The sequence below is a fragment of the Nesoenas mayeri genome (assembly GCF_963082525.1).
Source record: "Nesoenas mayeri genome assembly, chromosome: 10".
NCBI classification, from domain to species: Eukaryota; Metazoa; Chordata; class Aves; order Columbiformes; family Columbidae; genus Nesoenas; species Nesoenas mayeri.
In genome coordinates, this window is record NC_137560.1 from 16,128,234 (window position 1) to 16,155,026 (window position 26,793).

Genomic DNA, 26,793 nt, shown 5'->3' on the forward strand with positions numbered 1-26,793 from the left:
ATATTGATCAGGCGTAGGCATTGGAGCAGTGCCAGCTGCCCATCCCTGCCAGCTCCGAGTTAGGCTTTTGTGTGTAGCCAGAACTTAAACTACTATAGATTTATTTTTTTTTACTAATGAAAATTTGTCAAGGGCTTTGATTATCTTTTGCATCTCCTACACCTAAGCATCTCTGCTGAAGTCCTAATTTCAACATTCAGCTTTATGTCCTTTGTCTCTTTTCTCTGCGCTTCCATCCTTCCATTGTTTTTTCTTGTGTTATGTCTGTGGTATTAGCTCCTCTAAATATCACCTTCCTGTGAAAATTGCACAACTGTAATGGTATATCCTGGGCAGCAGTAAGTGACAAAATGTTGTGACTGTTCAGATAGAGGAGGATATTGTTTGCAGTGAAATTTCAAGGCAAAATCAGGAAGAAAATTTACAGTACAAAATAAGCACAAGTCGACTTCATGTTGTAAGCTCCTTGCAGTTTTAACTCTTCTTGCATGTTTTTAAGGCACATAGTACCTAGACAGCTCAACTGAACCAGAGAGGGTCATCTGAAATATTTAAAACATTCTTCCTGGAACTTTTTGCACTCCCACAGACCTAGGTCATGATGACTTTTTTTTTAGTAGAGGTGTATATTCTTCCTAACACTCATAGGAAAAGAGCTGGTTGTCTTTTTCTACTTGGTGGTCTTATAAGCTTCAAGTTATTAATGTGCCTAAAGGAACACAGACCTGGAGGAGTAGAGAAGCAAGATATCTTGCCTGGGGCAGAAGGGAGGCAGGATGGGACTTTGGATTCATGGTAGAAAACCTGATAGTTTCCTTTGTTGCCTGATGCTAGTAGCCATTGTTATGCTTGTCTTAATTTGTGTGAGTTTTAGCTATTCTCAGGACATTACATGAAGATTTGTTTGTGCGTGTTTGAGTTGTTCTGCAGTACGTGCTTCATATGATGATCACGGTTTGGCTGAGATGTAATTTAGTTCTGGAACTTGTATTAGTGCTGGAGAAGCAGGTGCAGTAAAGTCTTAAATACACAACTTAGCTGATGATTATTGCTATGCTAAATAGGTTCTTCTGTCTGCAACAGCACAAACAGCAGGCATTAATTTTGGTGATGAAACTTACTGAGTTTAAACAATTTTAAAATAAAAAGGCATTTCAGTAGCTCTCAGCTATATAATACCTGCATGCTTAACATTTGACTTGTAAATGTATCCTGTTCTATATTCCGCTTATATATTACTGCTTAAAACTAGTTGCTTACAGCAGGGCTAGTAAAGCTATGCTAATTGAGACAATGAGGCAAAGTAGAAGGTAGTGTGGAAAGGAACTGAATCAGTCATTTATGCTTGTGTTCCTGGCTTTGACTGCCCAAAGGTGTAGAGTGCTTTAGCCTAAATGCAACACAACTCATTCCCGATTCATTTGTTGCCTCTTCTCTTCCTTTTGAATGCTCTTTCTGATCTTTTCTCCATTCATAGAAAGAATCACAGAACAGCTCCATTGCATTTCCCTTTTGTTCTCTTTATTGCACTCCGGGAAAAAGAGGGAGGATGACTGCTTAGAGTCCCACTAGACTCTTGCTATTTGGTATGGTACAGGGGAAAGAGGGTGCTTCTGAAATTTCCCTCTCCAGGGAACTGGTCTATCACAGATTTGGATGCACATACATAAGTGACAGCATCGTTGGCCACAAACATTGTCGGTTTTATCGAGATTTAACGCTGTTGCCCATTTTTAAGTTATTGACATTAGTTCTTTTCAGCCTAGCCCTGCACATGGCCAGTCATACCACATCTCTTACCCCTGAGAGGCTTGCCAGGTTTCAGTGAATCACTTCTGAACTGTTTCTTGTCAGCCTTTTCAGTTTGACTGATTTTGCCTTTATTTTATGTCACTGTGCCCATTAGCAATACTGTTTCAGTTCCACGTGACATCAGGTGAAATACTCTTCTTAATGGTAACTGATGAAGAATATGTATGAGATTAAATTAAGATTAGGGAAGATGTGCTGATATCCCAGTACATAATAGGAGACTGTAGCAGCTCTGGCAGTTACACCAGCCTAACATCAAAGCCCTTGGGTTTTTTACTGCTCTGCAGTTGAACAGTAATATAAGTTTACTAGCTATTAAAAAAATAAATATCTCATGTCTTATTTCAGTCTGTTCAGAAAAGATAGTAAATGTCTGTTATTTCCTCTCCTCATATACCATGTCCATTAGTTTACTAATATACTATAAGATAATCGAGTTAATCCTCTCTTCTCTTAACTAATAGGCTTTCAACCCCAAGAGTCATTGTGGCTATTGTAGCATTCACAGTTTGTATCTGGTCAGTCGTTTCCCTGTAAACTTTGTCCTGGTACCCACCTTGTTTGAGAAGATAAAAATTTGTTCTTGGGAACTTGAGGGGCTATTAGTTGTTGTAAATGTCTCCAAACAACATGGAACCTCTGAGGAATAACTAAACAAACAAAAGAAATGTCTGCAGGGCTGTAATATGGAGCAGCACTGTCTTTTAGTTGCGCTGAAATATGACACTGGCAGTGTTAAGGACATTGCAAGAGAAGAAATCTTCCAGAAGGAAATGTTCAACAGCACTTTGCAATAGATCTCTTTCCTTCTCTTTAGTTGTCTTTAAAATGTCTGTTTTGTATTAAAGCAAAAAAATACAGGTATGCCATGATTTGATTTACTGAAGCTGGGGATATTGTTTTTGAGAAGAACGAAGATCTTGGCTGGTTTGCTGCTGGTCTAATCTGGCTGTTGTCAGTGTCTACAATTTAAAAAGAAAAAGGAAAAAGTGGGCTTTTTTTGTTGCAAAAGGTTGCACTGGCTTTTGGATGGAAATGCTGTCTCTGGAGTCAGTGACCCTTTTATACTCAGCTGGTCTTGTTTGCAGTCTGCCATGTCCTAGGTCAGATGGCTCATTGCAATGGTTCTAAATTCCTTTCTTTTCACAATCTAAATTCCAGACTATTTTTTTTCCCCTCCCTCCTGTCTGTCTTGTTTCTGTGAGTTTGTGCCATGCATCTGCTTTGGCAGGAAATAAACGATCTGCCCTTTTTTCAGGTAGTAACAGGAAAGGGGAATATGCCTCAGTTCTGGGTGTGGGAGCTCAATTGCTCCACTTTGTCTCCCAGTCAAGTGGAAGTGATGATATCTTTGGTATTTTGGAGGTTCTGAGTACGCCTGGCTCTCCTCTGCATGTATGTAGTGCTGTTTCAGCCACTCTCACTGAAGTCCTCATCCTTGAGTACTCTCACCTCCTTACCAAGCTCAACAAGTGCTCATTTTTCTTCATGCTGAAGTATTGGACCGTTATGTTTACTGTATGATGACTGTTTGTATGATTCAACAAGGTTTTGGAAAGGCTAGAGCTGGAAAAAATAGTCTTGTAAATAAATCTGCTGTCCACAACACTGAAGCTTGGTTACCATCTCAGGCCTCTTCTTTGGCCTGGAGTCATCCTACATATCTGACACTCCTGAATTCCTGCAGGTCTTTCAGCTTTTTTATACACATTGCAGAGACAGTCAATATCAAGTTTCAGATGTTGGGCTGGCTGAATCGTGTTTTTGAAGACTCTGGTGACTATAAGAGTGCACTCTTGTTGAGATGTATTTAGTGAATACAATAAGATAAAGGCCAGAAGCACCTTACCTGCAACCTGATGTAAGTCACATCCTGTACCTTTTTCTCCCATGCCATCTTGACAGAATAAAAATAATGTTGTATAGGTTACTGGTATGGGAGAGTTACCCATTAGTGCTGACATAAGTGGTATGTCTACTTGAGATGTAACCCAGATGTACAACAACATAGTCTTTCCTCAGGCTTTTGGCTACACGCTATCACTCTCCCTTGTTCTGTCTCCCTAACAGGAGCTAAAATACAGAAATACCAGTAAAGCAAACTAATCTTAAGCAGGTTTGTTTTACCATTGACTGAGTCTAGTCCTGAACTTAATGGTTGACTCCTATTGGAAAGTATCTCTGAAATATGGGCAGTTAAAGGCAAAAATTGTTTGTTGTTTTTGTTCTTTTTTCCCCCCTAAAGCTTGACAACCATTTTTTGAAGCCTGTCATTGATGATACAACCAAAAGACTTACTTTTTAACATCAGTTGATTTGGTATTTGCTTGTCGTTTAAGCAAAATACTATCGACAGATTGACAAATGTCTCTCTGGAAAAAATATTCCATACTGACATCTGTTAACTCATAACCAGGGAGTAATTAATATCAAATGCACACTTTTTTTTTTTTTCCCTTTAGGTATTCTTTAGTCCAAATTCAGATTGTTGTTTTAGTTGTATGGAATAGGCATTCTTGTTCCTGTCACCTTGCTTTGTCTGTTTGCTTATGTCGGATGCTTTTCTCCATCCACCTCAGTGACTGGGAAAGTAGTGACATTGACGTGTCTTGCCATTAAGTTGCATGTGAAACAGAGGTCTTGGGGCTTTTATTTTCCAGGCATCTGAGAGTGCGAACAGAGTTCTGAAAGAGGGTAACATTAAATTATCATTTGGAATTCACTTATTTTCCAGCTGTGCTTGATGTGAAAGTAACACAGTTTATCCATCCTTATTGTATAAGAAATTTTTATCACCAGTTTATCCTTTTGGCTTGAGGGATTTTTAGTATTAGTTTTCTTAACGTTGCAGTCTGTTATGTGGCAACAGAAGGGATAACATTATACTAAGAGGAAAGATGTGGGACATTCTTTTCTCAGATTTCAGGAAGAAAAATAAGATTGCCTTGTATATTTTGTTTGGTCTTTATTTTGGGTGAATTAATTCAGAACTGGGTGAGCTAGTTCAGTTAAAACAATTCAGAAAATCTGCAAACGTTCAGGCAGTTTGGAGTGTAGTAACTATATCTCTGTGTCACTGGACAGTTTGCTCTCACTCTGGAACTTTAAACAAGGACCTGCATCCCGGTTTTAGGGGAAAAGGCTCTTTAGTGTGGTTTCTAACTAGGCTTGTCTATGTAGCTGAGGGTTTTGCACTGGAAGTTGTGCAAAAATGTGTGTTATTCAGTGAGTCCGTGCCTAGTGTGTGACTGTTGGGTTACAAGCCTGAGCCACAAAGGGATTTTGGCAGATAAACTTCTGAGGAGTTGCCAGGTGCCTATTCTGCTCCCAACCAATTATTCCCTGCAGCCTGGCCTCTGAGGCATCATTTCCAACAGCTTGGGAGAAAAAAAGAGTGGAAGAAGAAGAGGGGAATGTTGTCACATGGCGTTCCTGATCCAGGATCGGATAGTGACACATTATAATCACATCAAATAAAAATAATGTCGGCAGCCAAGTCGTGAGTGCAGGCAGTTTGCACAGCTGTTTAATGTGATCTGCAGAATGTCTGTTGCAGTATTAGTCATGCCAGTCAGTCAAGAGTATCGAGTCTGTCTTGACTAAGAGGAAGAGTTGTGGCTTGAACATCGAAGTCAACATCCAGAAGCAAAGAACCAACGCATCTGATTTTCTTCTAGGGCTTTGCCCATTGATGGGAGTGGTCATTATTGCTGTTAGTCCTGGAAATTTTGTGTAGAGCGAGAGGAGGGTGCTTTGGAGAGTGGGAAGTGGACTATTAAGCTTTAAAAGTGATAAATAAAAAATAGTGCACAGAGGTTTTAAAAATAAAGCTGGTGACGTTTGCTGTGATAGTGAGCCTTATTCTAGTTAGAGCATAGGCTGGTTGTGAGTAGTTTGCCACGTTTGCTGCATTTAACTGACTGTCAGTGGTGGATTTCTCAGTGTTACAATAATGCGAAACCATAAATCAGTAGGATCGGATAACCTTCTCTATCACATATGCAACTGATGTCTGTGTGTGTATAGTGTTGAAAAAAATGAAATGTAAGTAGCATTCAGCTATGGTCATATAATAGAGTGTTAGCACTGGATTTGTTTGAATTGTCAGACTGCATGTAATTTCAGATAATGCAGAGGAATCCTATTCCTACATAGTCATTAGAAAGCTTTTTGCTTTCTCGTTCAAGCATCATGGACCCTTTACACAGTTCATTACCCAGCTCTTCTTTACACAGCATGAAAAGTCTTTATGCCTTGTGTATTTTTCTGATTCAGACAAGAGAGTGAACCATCATATGCTGGTTTGAGTACTCCAAAAGCTGTAACTGAAGAGTTAATTGTAGTGAAAAATATTTGTGTCTTGCAGTATACTATTCCACTATTGCGAACCGCAAGCCCAGTGTTCACACCTTGGCATATCCCTTTATAGCTCCAGCTGGGTATCTGAAAATGGTGGCACTTCAGTTTAGTGGATGCTTATGAAAGTTCAAGCTTTGACTACTTTGTTTTTGCCCTTCTCTGTGTGAACTCTGGGTTACTGACCTACCATAGATGACTGCTCTCAACACTGATGAAAAATTAGATAGTCTGTTAAAGAAAGTAAGTGCTATGGAAATGATAAAAGTTGTCACTGTTTCTTTACTGCTTATTGCAGAGCCCTATCCTACTGGCGTATTTGTACCCAGCATTGTTTTTATAAGATATTAAAAATATTAGATTTTTTGAAAAGAAAGTAAAAAACTGATAAACCTGTTAGTTTTGTGTTGTTATTTTGACATTTGTGTAAGATGATGTCTGATCAGTCATTGAAGTGCACCACATAGTTTTTGGAAGCTGGATTTTAATATGTCATCTTAATATTCTCTCCTAATAGCATGTAGAGAGACGCTTTTACCTTAGGGATGTTTGAACACATAGGGAGAGATCATCCTTTTCTCTTATTTAAAAGAAACAGAAGACTCAAGGGTGGAAAGAGGAACCAGACACAAAAAGGTGAAGGAAACCTTCAGTTAACCTGGGTAATGTGCCCAGTGCTGCAGGTCAGTGTCTGCCTCAGTAAGGCAAGAAGTAGAAAGGTTTAAGTGCAGCAAAGAAATTTAGGTTAGCTGTTCTGAAAATTGTACTGTGGGAAAGGTGGATGAGTTCTACAGCAACTTATTTTAGGAACTTACAGGCTATTCAGTGCTGCAGGTTTTTAAGAACTAGCTAAACAAAAATTTATCTGGGTGTTTCAGGAGGAGCTGATGCTGCTTTGGGGCCAATGAATGGACCTGAGGTTTCTTTTTCCTCTTTCAGAGAACAGCCCTAAACCTAAACCTGTGATTAGTAGTTTTACGTGGGCAATAATGACTTGGCTTCTGAAGCTTGTAGAAGTTTCAGATTACTATCATGGGATGACAGTTTGTAGAGACAGAAAAGACCTATTAGAGCACAGAAACATCTTGTAAAGCGTGGAGAAGTTGACAAAGGCATATTGTATTTTCTGCCTCAGGAATTTGTGCAAATATTTTACGTTTAACCAAGGATATTGGAGCAGCTCTTTTTTTATATATATATATATAGATACTATAGGATTTGACTTTATAGAAGTAATTCAGGAGCTTCCCCACCTTTTTATTAGCACTGCATTGGTGAGAAAATATAGACTAATAGAACTTTAACAAGGATTTCTTCTAATGTGTCTTTACAGTTTTGCAGGAACTAAGGTGAAATGACTAGTCATCTTTTAGAGCACTTAAAGTATTGAAAAAACTCTCATTTCATTGAAGCATTTTTAGAGACTGATAGCATATTGCCAATATTTATGAAAATGTGAGGACAATTATGCATTCAAAATGCATAATTGAGTTGTCTTGATTTATAATCAAGAGTAATGTATTTTTCAAGAGCATGTGTAGTATTGAGTCCTAAGTAATTGATATGTAAATATACTTTAACATGAATCTGCCACTATTTATAGGCACTGACAAGTTGAATGCCTGTTGGCATTTTAAAGTTAGCTATTATGAATCTTAAAACTGGATATGAAAATAAACTTACTAAGCAAGAGGAAAACTCGCAGAGATTTTGTAATCGTCTCCTTTGTGGCAGAATAAAGAAAAATCACAAATATTTCCTTAGAAGGTAAGTGCTGAAAAAAATTCTGGAAGAACCACCAAAAAAAAAATGATCTGTTAGGTTTGGACAGAATTTGAAATGTTTATGTGGCAATTACCCTCTCTGTAGTGGGATCCCTTCTAAAGCAGGGAGACAGGAGCAGACATCTGCATTTCCTCAGAAGACAACCTGCTACACCCACTTGAGAGACCTGCTGTGTGGTCAAGGCTTGTTGTATTTTCCTGCTTGTTTAGAGGTACATTTGATCAATGATTAAAGTGATAAAGGATATTTTGTTGGGTTCTTTGTTCATTAGAGGTTGGGATAGGAGAATCTGGACATTTCTGAGGTAGCCAGTGATGAGCCAGTATGGCTGAGCCTGTGGTGGGAAGTGGTTAAGTGAAGAACATGGTAATGGTTATAGGATTGTACTTATCTCTTGTAATGTCGTAGTGTAGTATTACCCCTGTCACTCCAAATATGGCCCTAAAGTGAAGGACAATGGATACGGGGGGTAAATCTCCATCTTCAAAACCTTGCCAACCTCACCTCGAGCTGCCAATTTCCTCGTGTCTCATACCTGGCATGTGCAATGTAGTGTGCAATTATGTTTGTGTGTCTTAGTATTGCCTAGTAAAAGGAAATTCCATGCATAATACATCAGAAAAGTGTTTAATCCTTTACAGTACTGTACAAATTGATGAAATTTTGAAAATTTATATGACTCATTTCACAATTAGTGAGGATGAAAAGGGGAGATATTTTAGGAATCTCGATTTGGTAATTCATCTTGGTGAGCTGAATAATTTATTATGAATCTATTTATAGATCATCTATCTAGCATACTTACAGGAAAATGAAAAGCAAATAATTTGATAATATGGGTAGGAAATAGTATATTAAAAAAAAGTTTTAGATGTCCTTACTTAAACTCTTCTGCAGAGAAAACAATATTTTAACACTCATTATTTTTAAGTGGTTTGAGGTGTTACGACTGTCTACAAAAGTGTTTGTTCTCTCCATCAAAATGAAGAAATTTAATCGCCTCGCCTCCATCTGTTCCTGATAGAAACAGACCTAGATGATGAACTGTATATTTCAAGTAGGTGCTTTTAGCCATTTGTACGGGGTGAGACAGAATCTTCTTCTAACAGTGAAATGAATATCAACTGTTTTACTTAAAATTTCAGGACCATTGATGGGTGGAGCACAGGTTAGTCAAAGAGAGACTCAATTTGGGGGAAAACTGGTGAAACAGGACAAAATTAATGAGCATTTTCCTATCATCAATTTTGTTTTTAAAAGACAGAAGCATAAAGGACCCAATCTTGCTAAGATTTTAGTGTAGAGATGTCCATACTTAAAAAAAAAAAAAGAAAAAAAGTGACCTAATACTGCAGTGTCAGGTCCAGTGATGTGGATACAGGGGGAGAGGGGAGAATTATATGAATAAATACAGGTGTTGCACTTGTCTCTGCTGTGACACTTTTGCTCTGATTTGCGTCCTAATATGGGGAATATAGGATTATGATAGGTGATGTTGTTCAAACCTCTTATTATTAATCATATATACACCATCTGAAATGACTGGCATAGTGATGTGATGAAGAATAATGTGCAGGTTGGGCAAATGTATAGCTTTTTAATTCATTAGCATATTTTTAAGAAAAAGATCTGTTAGAACATCTACATATTTCTATGGAAATGGGATTTTGAGGTACAGTGTATCTTGTGATATTTTCTATATTCCACTGTATCAGCTTTTTTTTTTCTTTTAATATTGAAGTGGGGAATGTATTTTCTTACAGTATATAAACTTTGGTTTTGGAGTAGGATGCACTCTGTCCTCCCAGTCAGGAGAATGTATTGAATTTATATTTGAATAAGAAGAATATTCCTTGGCCTGTGTTCATCCATTCATTTCCATAGCTGAGCACAGAACTATGAAAAAGCTTTTGAAGAGGCAAAAATGATTTGAAATATGGCATAATGAAAGAGGGAAAAGCTATTTCCCTTGAATTTCTGTTTTGTTTCAGGTAGGACTAAATTATTTCACAACTTCATTATTCATGCTCCAATTCAACAAGATATTCAAACCTGTTTCAAGTTTTAATATTTTATTATCTGTTACTCTGAGTGGATGAGTGAAGTTGAAATAAATGAGCCTTTTCACTTTTAAATCTTGTCGTGTGCTTAAGTACTTGGTAAATCAAGTCCACATCTACCACAAATGAGTAGTTCTTACTTGGGTTGTTAGAGATTTAGTTTTGTCATCTAATAGAAAAATTATCCTTTTATAGGAAGTCGAAAATTAGTCCTGTTTCTCAAAATATGTCTATGTGTCACCAACTGAGTAGGAATAGTGGTGTATAGAGGCACTTGAAAATCTATTGAAGGCACTTGAAATCTATTGGGTTTTAATCTATCTTTTTTTTTAAAGAAAATGAAAAATCTTCAACCATTTTGAGCCAAATCATTTTGAAAATTCCAGCTAAAGGAAAATAAGTGATTGTATGTGGAAAGACAACTGGATAAAGTCTGACCAAACAGATTTTACTGACATTTCCAAAATGATTCAAAGGCATTTAGCAGGGGAAAAAACAAACAAACAAAAGCTTTTCAAGCAGTTAGAAGAGTTGATCAAGAATAAGGTAGCATTACTGGCTGCAAATTGTTCTGTAATTTGTTATGTGTGACAGAGTGAAGCAGGTTTTGTACTCTTTCACATACTCTGAACGAAAAAGATACTCACTGTTTATGCATCACCATTTTCACCTTGAATGTTCTGCTATGGCTTAAAAATATATTTTTCTATTATTTTTCATTTATATACACACCAAATGAGTAGGGGGAAAGGCAAACTAGATTTCTTTTTTCTGCATTTTATATGTGTAGTTTGCTACAGTGAAGGCTATGTGTGAGTATCTACATATGTAAATATGTATATAGGATTGCTGTTTTTATGCAAGTTGTGTGCATGTTTGCACAACCTTTTCTGCAAGTTGTGTGCATGTTTGCACAACCTTTTCTGCATGCACTGTTGGGTGTTACTCTACTTTAGAAACCATTTCAAATTATCTAAGGGCAGAGAACTGCTCTCCTCCCACCGAGAAGCTCTGAAGTCCCTTGGTGTAAGCAACCCAGCAATCCTGCCAGCAGTGCCATGGAATTGCAGTTCTTTTGGGCTGACATTTGGGCTGACCGTGTAAGCCAGTGTTCACTTCACCAGGAAACAGAATGAAATCTCTGTTGTGCTGGCTCGGCCAGATTGAGCTGTATTTAGACAGGCTCCAGCTGAGAAGGTTGTTAAGCAAAAGTTAACGTAAAGCTCTGTCCTTTGACAGAGTAATGCTAACTTTGTGATTAAAGTAGAAGCCTTTGTGTAAACTACGGGTGGCTCTTGTGCATGGCAGATTTGGAATTAATAGTGGTAATAGGGGAAAAGAATAAAAGCATCTCATTAAGAAAATAGATTATGTGCATGCTTATGTGGTGTGCACAAGATTAAAACTTGAAAATGCTGAAGGATCTTTTTTTTCTTAACTAAATCTTGATTAAGTCGCCCATCCAGAATACTGTTATAAGCCTGGAACTGGAAGGGGAAAAAAAAAAAGAATCAATTATTGGGTAGAAATGAATGAATGTGCAGAGTCAATGTTTCATAGTAGGTACTGAAAGTTGAATGCTTGATACCCAGCAAATCATTTCATTTAGAGGTTTGGGACTGCAATGCTTGACTTCTCATTGAAGAAATATAAAAGTGCAAATTACTATTTGCTGGAAAGTCACAGAAACCTTATCAGAATTGTTTAGTTCCTGCTGCTCCCTGGAGGTTTTCCTCTTCAACCACTGATTGAGTATGTGCTCTCTGAATTGTGAAGGATTTACCTTTAATCAAAACTTTCATGGGGCCTTGTACACTTGGTTTGGGTTTTTTGTGTGTATTACTTTGAGAGAATCTCAAATACATTTTTGTTTCACTTAGTCTTACAAACTATGGAAGTAATTGAACTGAAAAGATAAAACAAAGGCAATTTAAGGGAAGACGGTGCCTACATTTCAGCAACGTTCACTTAATTCCTTTAATAATGCTAAAAGTCTGTTGAACTTAATTAAGAAAAGCGGATGAGTTCAGCCTTCCCCCTGCCAGTGGAACAGATTTCCCCTTATTGATCACTGTGGTTTTAGGCTTTTGACACAGAACTGCCTTTCTCCACTGGCAGTGTCAGCGGTTGACTCGCATTCCCTTCTGTCGAGGAATCGGGTCTGTGGCCGTTTCGGTGTTTCAAAGACAGTGCTCTGTGGTGGCACCCTCCTGCACCTACCTTTTGCACCCTCGCTCATCCCACACCAAGCGAACAAGCTCAATGAGCTGCACTGGCAGGAGATTAAACCTGCAAAAAAAGAAATAGGTTGGCTATCTGATCTGGCTTGTTAGTGGGTCACATGAGTAGTTCCTGAAGGACAGTGCTGGTTTAGATGAGCTTCAGTCCTCCAAGCCTGCTGTTGGTCCCTTTGTTGTGCTGCATGATTCTTCCATCTTTAAGTGCTCCTCTTGAATTCGGTGAAACTTCTTTCTGGCCATACATTGTTTGGTATAATCTTCTTCCAAAGGAATCTGGTCAGTTTAGAACAATTAATCATTTGTTATTGTTGGTGGAGGTGATGATGTTAAGCTGCCTAGCAAGAAAAACAAAATTATGCAGCCTTTGCTGGCCTATGCCTAGATTTGAGTTCTGATTAGAACAGGCTTCCTTTCTTCATTTCATAAATCACAGGTAGTCTGTGTACTGGCAGCTTTGACTCAGATCCAAGAAAAAAATGAATTTTGTGTGTGTGAATATATTTACATATTTGATGTCCTCGGAAAAATAGAATTAAGCATTAAATCTGGAGAGAGATTTTCTGCAGCTCACTCTGATTAGTGATCAAATGTGCTGCACTCTTCTGCCCTTTGTTGCTACCTGACTTGATATTTCATTTATTTGTTAGTTTTGCTGAGTTAATTCAGTGGTTTTTTTACCATGGAGCTCTTGGTAGTGCTCGTGATCAAGAGCTAGTCACCAAACCTGCATTATTCATAGCTTACCTTTTAAAACTGAAGGAGCAACTTTGACACAAATTTGATCGCAATAGAAACCAGTATTAGTGGCATACTGGTCTTAGTGCTGCTGTTCTGTATGGCGGGAGATCTTTTCTTTGTATGAAGTTGAACAAAAACAGTATGAGATTGTCCCAGCAAGCCAAGAAGAGTAACTCCACTATTGAATTCTCAGGTGCTGCATCTTGGCATATAAATCAAACCTTGTCTAATTGCAGTGCCAACTTATTGGTCAAAATCTTAGCCATGGTGTTGAATTTAATTACACAGGAGATAAAGAGTATGAAGTATTTTCATGTTATTTAGGAAACTGACTGACATGACTGCTAAATAGCTTGTATTATTCCCTGAACTTCATACAGGGCTAATTGTTTATCACTCGCAAAGTCCCTCATTTTCCCACTTTATACAATCAGTGGTGCTGTAAGACCCCAAGAGAAGACACAAAACCACTCTCAACAGAGGAAGATGATACTCATCAGAAATAAGGGGAACTTGGAATCAAGCTAAAAGTGCTGTGAAAGTGTTTTGGGTTGGTGGTGTTTTTGTTTTCTCTCAAGAGAAGGAAAGCTTCTTAGTGAAAAAGATTGCATTATCTCAGTTCCTTCTCTGATTTTGATGTACTTTTATCAGCTGATTTTCTCCAAAATAAAATGCCTGAATTGAATTACTATAACATAAAAGAACATACTGATTTGGTCTGTTCTTCTTTCCTCAGCTGCATTATATGTACTAATGTTTTTTGCTGGGGAGATTGGGTTGTGGTGGCTTTTTTGTTACTTCGGGGAACTGTGTTTGCAGAAAGTGGGGAGTTGTTTTTGAAGTCAAATATTCCGCTCCCTTTGAACACTGGGCAGGAGGGGTTGGTTGGTTGGCTGGGGTTTTTTTAAAAGCATTTGTCAGGACAGAACAGCTCTAGAGGCTTTAAGTAAAGCACTGATTGCCCTGTCACTCAGAGTGCTGAGGAACTGGGAACTTCACAGATTGATGCTTGACAGAATAATTAGAAAACTGTCACTAGAAGTAACCACTCTGGTGTTCCTTCAAGAAATGTGCCTGTGCCAAATGTGTGCTGTCCAAATCTAGAGGTTAAATGTGCAGTAAGACAAAACATAGCATGTCACCAGAGAAAATTACTTCCAACATGCTGTGGAAGTGATGCTCCTCAAGCCCCTAAACAGTGACTACACAGTTTATTGAGCTTACCTGCTTTGTTCTTGCTTGTGTATTCAAGAGCTTTTCAGCCCCGAACTACTGGTTTTAACTTGGTAAGGCACTGAGGCTTTATCTAACATTTTAGATAACATAGGGTCTTGAAGGGTTTGAAGCAAAGCTCTTAAAGCTGTAACAAGGTTTTCCAATTCTGGAAAGGTTTTACAGCAATTCTCTGAGTGGTTCTGAGTACCTTTCACTGCAGTAAATGGTATCACATGCTTCTTTCTTAATCTTTGCCCCATAAGGAAACCTGGATGTATTTTTCTGATTTGGATTGGTTTGGAGTTTATTCTAAGGGGTGCGGGACAGGGATTGTGACATTTGTATGCTTTGGTTTTCATTTATGTTAGTGCTACATTGCTAGTGCGAGGTTGGGTGTATTAAAGAAGAAATGAGATTTGTTCTGTTGGAGTCAGTTTTGGAATCTCAGACTGGAAACATCCAAGAAAGGTCTCTCCTGGGAGGAGTTTTTATGGTAGAAACTCTGCTTGTTCCTCTTTGTAGAGCTGCTGGTCCCAGCTCTGCGGCTACAGCGTTAGAAGAATCTGATGTCAAAGCAGTTTCTGTGGCTGGATCTGCGTACCTGTTGCTTCATAGTAGGGGGCAAGGAGCTGAGAAGTGATCAAGTAATATGTTTGGTTTTGACTAAGTAGTTCAACATGAAGATGTGAGGTATAGTTTCTATATGGAACAGGTCTCCAGAATGAATGTAACAGGTTTATCTTATGCCAGCCAGACTTGCATAGTCATTGTGTTGAGGTTTGTCTGATTTACAGCTTGGAGTTTACTTTGAGGTGTAAGGGGCTTTTTTGGAGTTAGTGTTTTATGTAAACTGCTTGTGGATACTCTAGATAGTAAATACAGTGGATAATTTGATATTTGAATTGAAGGCTTGTATTTTCCTATTGATTTGGAATATTATAGGAACATGTGCTTTATTTCATTAGTCTGATGCTCAAGATCACTTGATACGTGAGAGTGGTTTCCTGATCGCTTGTTATCTGTAGGGCTGAACCCTGAATTGTGCAATTCTCTTGACAGCAGAAAAACTGCTTGAATAAGTTCAAATCAATGAGTTATGAACACTCAGGGTGCATTTCTCAACGCTCGCTCTGGAGCTGCTGAGACTGTATTTGCAATGGATCTGTCAATCAGAAGTGGAAGTGTCTTTTCTTTGAACATTATAGATACTGAAGGTCAGTGCTTCTATGGATTTAACTGAGAATCTTTTTCAAATTTATTTTCTTAGAGTTACAGCTGAAATTTCAAAACTGTCATAGGACGAGAAGAGATTTATTTCCATGAGCAGTCAAGGTCTGATTCTTCTCTGAGTGAGATATTTCTGTTAGTTATAAATCTCGCGTACTGGAGCATTAGTGCTGTTTTGCGTTAATTTAACTGAAATCAGATTGGGTCCTGTTCCATTCGTTCTTGTGCAGAGGGAACTAAACTGATTTTCTTTTCCAGGTAATGCACATAAGCAGTCATGTTACATGCAGATATACAGAGTCATAAGCAGTGTTCACATAACTGTGTGCACTTTGAAGCCAAATATTGCTTGCTGGTATTGTGATGGTTTGAGAATGTGAGGTTTTCATAAACTGTAGATTCCTCTTTGGTTTTATTTTCCAAATAACATTTGTGACAGTAATTTTATAGAGCTTTTGCAGCTTGAGTTTTCCAGAAGGAAAAAGGCGATTCATGGAACAATAAAGGAGGGCCACTATGGAAAATCTCAGCATGAGGACATGAGGAGGTGTCTCATACCTTTCAAGAACAACTGGAGTAATTTCATTCAAACCAGAAGAGTCAGCAGAATAGATGAGACAGGGGTGATCTGGTTCTTGAGACTTAGAATCAAAGGCAGAAAACTTGCTGAATAGACTCCTCTCTTGCATAAGGTGGGATGCTAAGACAGAATCTGTGCCTTGGGAGTATGTCTGAGAGGCCAGAATCCTGCTGGAGCTGGAAATTTTTGAGATGCTGTTCTTTTGTAGAAACCAACTGCCTGCAGGGTGAAGGCAAAAGGTTTTTTCATAGGTTGGATCTGGTACAGTGAAGGATGGAGTGTCTGCTGGGTAAAGGTAGTTGGTGCAGGCACAGATATAACAGCATTCCAGTACAGTTTGTTTTGGTGTGTTGTGGGTTTTTTTTGTTTGGTTGGGCTTTTGGGGGGTTGGTTGGTTGGGTTTGTTTTGTTTTTTTCACCCAAACCACCCCTCACATTTCAAAATAGAATGTAAACTAAGTTTTCACATACTGCATCAGTGACAGAATTGTTTCTATAGAAACTGATTTCCTCAAAAGATCAACATCAAAAAGCTGAAACCAAATAAAGGGTATGAAATAAAATATGATAGTACAAATGCTATATCTTTATTATTATTTTCACTCATGGGGGGAAATCCACATAGGACATTCAGATCTCTGACACCCATATAAGAGATGTTGCCACTTAAGCTCACAGCAGTGAAATCTTTAGAGGTTACAACACCATCTTCTATTAATTTTTATTCTAATTTTTTCTGTCATGCGTACCAGTTTTCCATGCATGTTCCATACACATTTTTATCATAAGAGCTTCAAGTAACCTTCCCTTGTCTTGTTGCTGTTCACCAGTCCAGAGTTTTTTAAGCTCTATCCTACCTTTGTTAACTTGAGGTACAGTAAAAGTGTTCAGTCTTTTTTTCTTGTTAATATATTTTTAAAGCAGGTGGTGAATTTTGATTGCTTTTGGTAAATATGTGAATAGGTAAAACTTCTATTTCCTCCCATTTGAAGTCATTCCCATGTAGGTTTTGATGAATCAGACCTGGCATAAATGCCTTGATTTTCTCCCTCTGTAAAACTTCTGTGTCTGAATAAATCAAAGAGAGCATCAAAAATACTGGAGGCAAAGGGTGAAAGGGTTATAGAGAAGTGTTGAAAAATTATACTCCCTGGGAAGAGGGACATACTGAGCATTTTGAAGTGTATAAAAGGTGTAAACATGAGGGAGGGAGTATAGTTATTTAATCTTAGTAAAACTGGAACTAAACCTTTTTAAAAAAAAAACCAAAGAGCAGTGAATATCATCAAAAAAATTCCTAACAGCAAGAGGTGTAGTGGAAGACTTTGATCCTGAATTTAGCTGGGTGTGTGCCCTTCCTAATGCAGGTGAGGAGTCTGCTGAGTAGGTCCTTCACTTACCCAGTCTGCATTTCTGTTTGCAAAATCCTGACAAAAAGTGCTTAATATCTACAATAAAATGGAAGCCATCTCTCTGGAAAACTTTAAAAGGAAGCAGGATGAAAAAGGACAGGTATTTTGTGGCCTCTCAAGAGAGTAACTGGGACTCCTCATAGGTATTTTTTTGGTTTTTAATTAGTGATCCTGTTGCATGCACCGAAGATGGCAGGTGGAAAGTGCTGTTTTTAGAGGCTGTGGCATAATTCCAGATTTGCATCTGGTAACAGGATCTGGCTTCAAATGTGTTCTTAGGAAGTCCAAACTTTTACAGGAATTACCTCTATAGTTCTTCCATCTTCCTCTGCATCCTCATCCTTTCCCATATGGGAACTTGTATTCCTGATGTCTTCATTCCTCCTTTACTGATTCTCCTTTCAGCCATTGTGCTCCAGTTTGCACTGGCACTTCCAAATACATTTATCCACCTCCCTAGTAGGATGTGGTGGCCGAGTCCATCTCCAGAGTTTCAACACCTTGCTGCTGGAGCAAACAAGTATTACGCTGGGCATGGTGTCATTTAATGCCAAGATGTGTCCAGGTGAGGGTTAACTAGTGTTCCTCATTTGAGTTGTGGGTCTTACCTTGGTTTGTCTTCAGAGCTGTTAAAACCCCTCCCCCTCTGCTCAAAATTGGGGGATAAGTCAGTGTCAAAGACTGAAGGGTCCCAAGATCAAGGTCCCAAAGTGGCTTCTGGAAGGTCACAGACTTTGTCAGTCTCTGGGGCAGAACCATGGCAAAGACTTGTCCATGCTGTTTTCCTTTGACTCATTTGGATATTACCTTTTTTAGAATGAATATTTTGGAGTTAATCTCTTTGTTTGTAGCTTTTACTGCAGAAGAGATAAATTTCTGTCTATGCTTATTAATTTTCTATCATTTTTCATGGTCCACACACACCACATTTCTGCCTTATCTTAAAAGCAAGCTTTTTCAGTGCTGGAGTAAATTTTCTAATTGAATACATCCAGTTGGCATTCTAATAGCTTGTCAATTTGTGCATGTTTGACATCTAGCCCTGTCGCCTTCACAACTAATGCTAGTTGAGTGCCAATATAAATGAGTATAATAATAGTCTGATATTATGTCTAGTCTTTTCCTAAATGTAATGTCAACATTTTTCTGAATCTGTTGTGGTGTTTTCCTCAAAGAAAATGATTGAGAAATAATGAAATCTTGCTTTGTTTGTCATATCACTGAACCCTACAAAGAATTTTTCTTTTTCCTTTGAAAAGCAGAAAATGTTGTGAACGCTTTGTAAAATATGTCTTATTAGCCAGAGTATGACAATAGGAAAAGAGTGTAAACCCGGGTGTCCATTTGAAAGAATAAGAGAAAGAAAGGCTGCCCTTTAAATGATTGATGGGCTGCCTAGATCAGGTACAGTCTAAATTAGACACATTTGGGTAATTGACCTTCTGAATGGATATAGATTAAATTTGATTGATGATGTCACTATTTGAATAAAGACTTCATTTTTTGCCATCTTTGCTGGTTTGTTTTCTTGGCATCCAGACACAATTAAGTAAGTACTTTACCTTGCATCACAACTTTCAAAAAAATTTAAAAATCGTTTGAAGGAAAGGTAATTTTTACATACTGTACCACTTTGGTGTACAAAAGTACTTCCGTGTGAACATTGAGTTTAATGTGCCCTTGGAAGAGAGTTGTTGTAAGTGTTTACATTGCAGTGCTGAGTAGAAACCTGGGCTGAAATCAAGGTCTCTTAGTCAGCATTGTACAGGAGAGCTCTTCTTTTCCTTAAGCAGTTTGATCTAAAGAGGTAAAGCATGAAAAGGACGAGGTCTCTGGAGGCAAGGAGATGTTCCCAAGGTTACCCAAGTGGCGGTGGCAGACTTGGCATTGGAGACCAGATTGTGTGGCTTTGACTGTGCGATACCACGTCCCCTGGTGGGGTCTCCTGCTGCAGACGTCACTGGTGCTGAGCTGGGGAGGGGAGTGCATGTGTATATATTTATATGGGTATCAAAGATCAAGGACATACTCAGCAAAAGTGTGGAATACAAGTAGTTACTCCATGGTGGTGTTTTTCTTGAAGCAGAAAGAAACTAATAAAAATTGTTCTCATTATGATTCTTTTTCTTGTGCTGACATGCTAGCTGAAGAAGGTTTGATGTCAGCATTTTGTCAGGAAATTTACTGAATTGACAAGAAAGGAGATGTTATTTATTAGTGTCCAAAACCGATAAATCCAAATAAACACAAATAAATGCTATTGTTTTCTAAAACTGAGGAGAATCCCTATAAAATAAAGTCACTTTCATATCATCTCATCTGTCTGCTTTGTTGAAATAGTGGCCTGTGAAGAGAAAGAGGTTACTTTTTGAGATTTAATGCCCTGAAAATTTAGAGGCTTGATGCTTAAGCAGTAATAAGTGAAGCATTAAGGCATTTCTTGGGGATTAATGACCGTCTGGGAGGAGTTGATGGCTTGAAGAATAGCTGATGACCATTAACCTCCACTGGTCATTAATCTTCAAAGGCTGTCTTGAATACTGGGGTCATTATTGCTATTAGAAAGTAAATATTTGAGGAGGGGGAGAGGAAGGATCATACAGACTTTTAAAATACATTATTTGAATGGTTTAGTAGCTACCTTGTCTATCATATGTCGGTCTAGTTGAACAGTCACTCATTTTATTAATCTCCAGGATTACTAATAGTTTTAAATTTCCACTGCTCACGTTGCTTTTATTTTATTCAGTAAATCAGGCTGTAAAGTCCATGAACATCAGGATAAATACAGTTTTAGAAATGTGAATGCAAGGTGTGTACAGCTGCATGGTTAGAGAACAGGCCATGTAACTGTGCTTCTAACTTCGTTTTCATGTTTAAATGAGATCTCATGGCTGTCATTAAACACCTTTGTTCCACAGCCTGATTCCCTGTTTAGGCATGTGGTGGGTACATGCTTGTGTCTCATTCCCCTGTCAAAGGACATACCTTTCCTTGTCTTCGACGTTCAGCAGTGGTGTTCTCTACAACTCTTTGCAGAATAGCATGGTGTGGCTTAGTATTTCCTGCTAGTCAGACATGCTTTATGTACACAAAGGTCTACAAGTGGCCTTGTGTGTCTGAGATACAAGTGAAAATCAAGCTGGTAATACTGCTGCTGTTCGCAATTTCTGTCCTTCAGCAGCAAGACGAAGAACAGTGTCACCTGGAATAGCAGATGCACAGCGTTAACTGGAAACAGGTGTTGCTAGCAACTTGCAAAATGCACTGCTTTTAAATGCTGTTTGTACAGTGTTTACCACATGAGGAGTATGTTGTATCTTTGCCACACTTTGTGCTGTTAAAGGGATAATATCAAGTGAAATTCAGCTTGTGTCTGTCTTTAGGGATACGTCATCTGGGGTTACAAAACTGAGCAAATTCATGAACAAAACATTTTGGGGTTTTTGGTCATCTTTTTGCTCCGTTCAGCATAGCTATTTGTGTACACTGAGTTTATTTCCTAGGTTGAGCTCCCTTGCTCTCATCTCGTGTCCCACCATCACAATGAGCTGTCAAGGGAGCAGCTGATGGATATACTGATCATCAATCATCTGGTTTTCGTGTCTATAGGGTGCTGCTGCTTTTAGCGTTCATTAAGATGATGCTATGTCACTCTCAGTACCTTAAATTACCCTTGACTTCTCATTTACCACATTTTGCAAAGGTGATCACTGAAGATCTGTGTTCCTTTATCGTAGGTGCCACCTATGGGGCAGTGTCTCCAGTCCTCTAGGACTACTGAAGGCCAGCAGAAGACCCTTAAGGGGTGTCTTTTGCTATTATGCAGAGTTATGCTTCTCAAAAGTGGCTTAGCCTCCAGCCCTCATTTGAGGCAATGGATGTTTCTCTGTGGATTCTGGGAGTTGCAGATGAGGTTTTGTGGTGGCAGGTGGAAGCTACATGGCTCATTTTCTCCTGGTCTCAGCCCAGGAAGCACCTGCTGTGTGGTCCGATCAATAGGTATTCACCCACTAGGAATGTTTAGGGAAAGTAAGGCAGGATGCTAGAGGCATATAGGAAAAGGATCAGTGAGGTATAACCTTTAGGGTGTTGCCCTTATGTTTTGCAGAAGCTTGTACTTAGGTAACTTTGTGTTTCTAGTGCATGCGGACACAAATACCCAGGAATGCATTTTTAACTTTACATTATTCATAATACTTGCTTTAGAAGCTTCAAATCAAAGCTTCTTTCCTTAGTGATTTTTGCCCTTTTTGTATTTGGCAAACGCTGATTTCTTCCCCACCCTCTGTGTTTCTAATGAACCCTGAAATTACTGTAGCCTCTTCCTTTTATTTCTTGATGCACTGTGAGCACCAGTATTGTAGAAGATGTCCTAGTTGTTTCTGTTTCTATGACTTTGAATGTATATCCAAGGAAACGCTAGCTTTGATTTACTGTACTTGCTTGAGAATCTCTTTCAGTTATTGTTTTTGTTATTAAGGTACATATTCTTTTTACATCATGTCAAGTATCTGCCATTCCAGTTCACTGTTTTTGAACTCCGTTTCCTCGTATATCTGCAGCACTAATGAGACAAACTTGTTTCAACAACTGCAGGTAAACTGTTGGTCTGGTACAACCTTACCAAAATGAATGCAGGTGCCAGTTCTACACCCATAACTAGTTATGCAAGGGGAAGTCAAGCAAAAGCTTCTCTTTAGGGTAAAAACAAATTTATATCTGTAATATGCTTAATATGATAAAGTACATCGAGGTTTATACAAAATTAAATCCGTATGTGCTCCTTGAGACAGATTTGAAGATTAGAAAAGACCTTTAAGTTCATCTAGTCCAACTTCCTGTAGACTCTTGACTAAAAATTCCTGCCTTGAGTTCAAAGTCTTGTGACTGAATTAGCACGTCTTTTTTAGAAGAAATTCACAATCTTCATGTAGATACTTCATTAATTTAGGAAAATACCACACATACACCTGTAAGTTTTCCCACAGATAATCTAGTTTAATGACTGAGATTCCTTGTTATCCATTCAAGTTTTCAGAGTTTGTGCTTCCTGCTGTAGTATGTTGTTACCTTCTCAAGCATTAGATATCTTCTAAGTTATTCTGTAATCTTCCATTCAGTAGTGTAATAGATTGAGTTTCTTAAGTCAAATGAATTTTTGAGATTCTGAATAACTTTTATGGTTGCTTTCTCCAGCTTCATTTTCTTGCCAAAAATCTGAGAATGTGAGAATTAAATTCAACTATAAGAGGAGAAATAACTGAGACAGATGTTGCTTTGTAGTTCTCCTGTTTTGCACAGGAAGGAGTATCTGAAAACCAGAAACTTCACATAGATAGTAATAGCAAAATGAAGTTAAAAACTTCCTTAACAGCTGTACATAACACCAGACTTGAAAGTGTGACAAAGATGCTGAAAGTCCTCTTTCTGGTTCAGTTTTCAAAATCTGCCTCTCCCTACTAAAACATTTTAAATGGAAGACTTTACCACAAGTGAAAGATGAATTAATCCATTTAAGCCTAAGGCAATACAAGGTGTATGTGAAGTTACAAGTTTTTGGTGAAAATCTGTCTGCTGCTGTGGTTGATGTGTGCAAGTTGCATAGCAAGCTACGCAATGAAATTGAAAACTTAGGGATAAATACACGTCTGGTGTTGAAAAGTGAATGAAACAGCCTTGTACTGCCACTGAGCGCTCCCAGAAAATACTCCTTTCTTGTAGAAATGAAAAATTAATGAGAAACAGGCGACAACTTCAGCATCATGTTATACTGTTGGAAACTGCTACCTGTAGCTTTTTCATAATTGGAAAACCAAAAGAGCTATCCAGAAATCAATAAAATGGTTCTTGTTTCTTTGGGGGTTTGTATGTGAGTCTTAACATTTGTATTTCTGTACAGCATTCAACTGTGTTCATGCTTATTTTTTCACATATGGGACGACCAACATGCTTTTAGAAGAACTCTTGCAAATGTGTGCTATATAAGTGAAGGCCTGAAAATAACCAGTAAGTCAACTGAGAATCCAAATGTCCTGGTGGCATCTGTATTCAACAAAACATAAGCTGAACTGTTGGGGAATTCTGTGTTTTAAAGGAGTTTGTCCTGCCTGTGCCACAGCCAATAGTTGTAGCTAAATGTAAATCCTGACCAAGGCAGTTGTTACATAAGTGGACAATAAGTAGGTTCCTAGTTGTCTATAGAATGTTTGAAAGACTTTCAATGCCTTCTTCATGTGAACCATTATTAACTGGGAGCGTTCACAGCTCTGCTATTAGATGGGTTTGTGCAATTCATTTGTCAAATAATAAGTGTGTGACACAAAGGAGGATCACAGTTCCACAGTGTTGGGTATGGTAGAAAAGTTCAGGCAGACACAAACAGGATGTGCAAGGACTTGCTGGGTCTTTATTTCAAAGCCTGAAAAATAAAAAATTATTTCAGAAGTAGTTTTGTAACTTGTGCATGAATTTTATGCCAAAGGAAAAGCAGTGGGCTCTCAGCATAGAACTACTTCAGCATTTTCTGCCAGTCCCAGTGTTTTCTAGAAGTCATCATCACAGCTGCAGCTGTAAGAGGAAATTGGTGATATTGGATTTGCCGAGGTGCTGCTAATCAAAGCCTAGCAGGTAATAATAGAGGCAGGCTATAATGGGTTTAACTGGACCACAGTTGTTTTGCAGGAAGGGAAATTTTATGGGAACTTGAAGTCCATGCCAGAAAATAACCGAGATGGTGACACTGAGTACTCGTTGTAAATAAGTGCAGAAAACAAGAGCTGCTTTGCAGTCTAACTGTTTGGACTAAGTTTAGACTAAGAATTCAAACATCCTGGTGACAGTGATTTGTCATGTCCTTGGTCTTGCCTTGGCAACTTGCATTAAAGGGTAATGTTGAATAAGCCTCCTTTGAAACACCAATACAGTGAGCTTTCTGTACCCATGTCCTTCAAGGAAAATAATACAGAATCAATAAACACAGGCCATGGGCACAAGTGTTGGATCGGAATTGTCATCTCTACTAGTTACTGTATCTCTGACAGTAACCTTTAACAGATGCCTACCTAAAAGAGAAGGTTTAAAGAAACCATGTAAGACACAATTACAAACCAAAAATAAAGAAGTCTTATTTGGATTTCCTGAATTTTTTTCTTCTAAATTTAGTAAAACATTGTATTGACTTTTCAATAGATTTGTAAAGGTTGATTTGAAAATATAATTTGAATAGCAATGGTTTATTTAAAATTGGTTTACATGTTCTCTGTACGTCTAATAGTGGTGACTTTAAGAGAATGTTTTCTTCATGTGAACAGGTAAATATATTAATTGCATAAGGATGAATGAAATACTACAAGTGTATCTGTGTTGATTGCTCTGTGATATACCACACCTGCTTATATTTGAATCCATTGCAAAACAGTTCTGACTGAGATGTTTCCTAACCTCTGCTTCATTGAATATTTGAAAACATGTAGAAAAATGAATAATTTTGCAGATATATTAAGGTGCTTTGTTATCCAAACTTGATTATTTGGACTTTGAACAGCTGTTGTTTTTTTCACAGGATAAATAAAATACCACCATGTACAATAAACTTACTGCTCTGCTTGAGCAGAGGATACCTGCACAGGTGAAAGAGTGCAGGAACTGCTAAACTGGATCCTTTCAATATTGCCGTATTATTGTTACTTCTGACTTTTGTCTACCCAGTTAATTTGCTTCTTTGAACCACTGCTTTTTGCTTTCTGAAGCCAACCCGTCTCATTGCTAATCCATGACAATGCTTTTTCTTCCACATCAAGTTACTACTGCGATAATCTCTTGCAAAGTAACCTTTACAAATGCTTGTGTATTTTACTTATAATGCATGAATAGCCATAACTTGCTGACACAGTTCGTTCTTTAATTCTCAATTTGAAAGCCTCTTGATATATTGTTAATCTAATGTGTGCAGTTTGTCATCTGGCTAGTTGAAAAATCAAGAAATGGTGACTGTAACGTATTTGAGTATTTATGAGAAAAATGTACTGGTTGTTTCAACAAGGACCTATTACACTCATTTCTGCTTTGCATCAATTTCGTCTGCAGCAATGTGTTGCCTGGAGTTGCGATTGGTAATCATCTCATTTCTGAGATGGCTTTGATCATGGGCTCATAGAGGATTTTTGTGAATAATATATCTAATTCCATATGATCAGAATAATCCCAAATGAAAGGAGTAATACAGTCATCACTGTACCATTTGCCTTGACTTTAATTTGTTGCGTTTTTCTTTTTAGTATATATTCTTCCTTAAACAGTTTCAGTAGCGTTTCATTCTTGGTTTTAGAGCAAAGAGAGTTAGTAACTCTAAAAAGGACAATGTTTTTCTTCATTGATACGAACAGCAATTCTTACTCTGTTTCAGGCATAATGAGAAAGAATTATAGGCAGTGGAATAGATTTAAAATAATTTGGGGGGGACTCAATGCAAGTACTTGGAGATTTAGATATGCTTCTAATTTGAATCAAAATTGAAAAAGTTCAGAAGTTTGTAGGGCAAAGAGATTTTTTGATACTTTACTTTTGGTAATTCTTAAATTTTTCATCCATATTGTGTTTAATTCTGAAGAGAACCAGCATTCCAGCACACACAAGGGAGTAGCCTGTTTGTTTTTCTGCTAGGTACGATACAGGACTCTTCGGGTGTCTTGAAGCGAAGTTTTGAAACACTGCCCAGTTGTTTGTGCAAAGAATTAAATTCATAGGCTCAAGTCAAGGGACTAATTTAAAAGAGTTTGCCAGTGTGCAACTGGCAAAGAATTATAAATGAATATATCTGTCAGCCGCAGACACTGAAGACAAACGACAAAGTGAAACTTTGATAATGAATGTTATTATTATCTGCTGTTATTCAAGAATCATTCCATTGACTTCACGGATTATAAAGTTAAATTGTTTCCCCTCCTTTCCCACTCCTCTTTCCATTGCACCAAGGAAAACTAGTTTGCAATGCTATATGTGAGTTACGGGTGTCTAAACAGACATTGATTTCTAAGTAGCTGTATTAGACTTCTGGAGCAATCTTGTATGAAGTGTGTAAGTAATGTGGCATTCTGTTAGTTCAAGGGTTAACTGTCATGAAAAAGAGCATTTAGAAAGAAGTGGCATCATGCTATTCCAGCCTAGGTCTTGGCACGTCTTTTGTGTCCTTAATTGTTTATGTTGTAGTTTTTTGTTTGTTTATTTTACCAAAACAAGTTTTTTGTCTGTTAAATGTGTCACTTGTGCAATATGCCTGCGTATTACTTTTATTCTATTTGAATGTAACGAGCTTGTAAAGCCCTTGTAAATTTACTTTTCCCACTTAAGTGGAGAAAAAAAAAATC

The 26,793-nt window shown here is 38.0% G+C and overlaps 1 protein-coding gene across 1 annotated transcript in view; it reads left to right on the forward strand.

The window, feature by feature from the left end:
* Window positions 1-26,793, forward strand: part of SUCLG2 (succinate-CoA ligase GDP-forming subunit beta) — a gene marked incomplete at both ends in the record, with an annotated part of 124,022 nt that overhangs the window by 72,825 nt on the left and 24,404 nt on the right. The window lies entirely within an intron of this gene.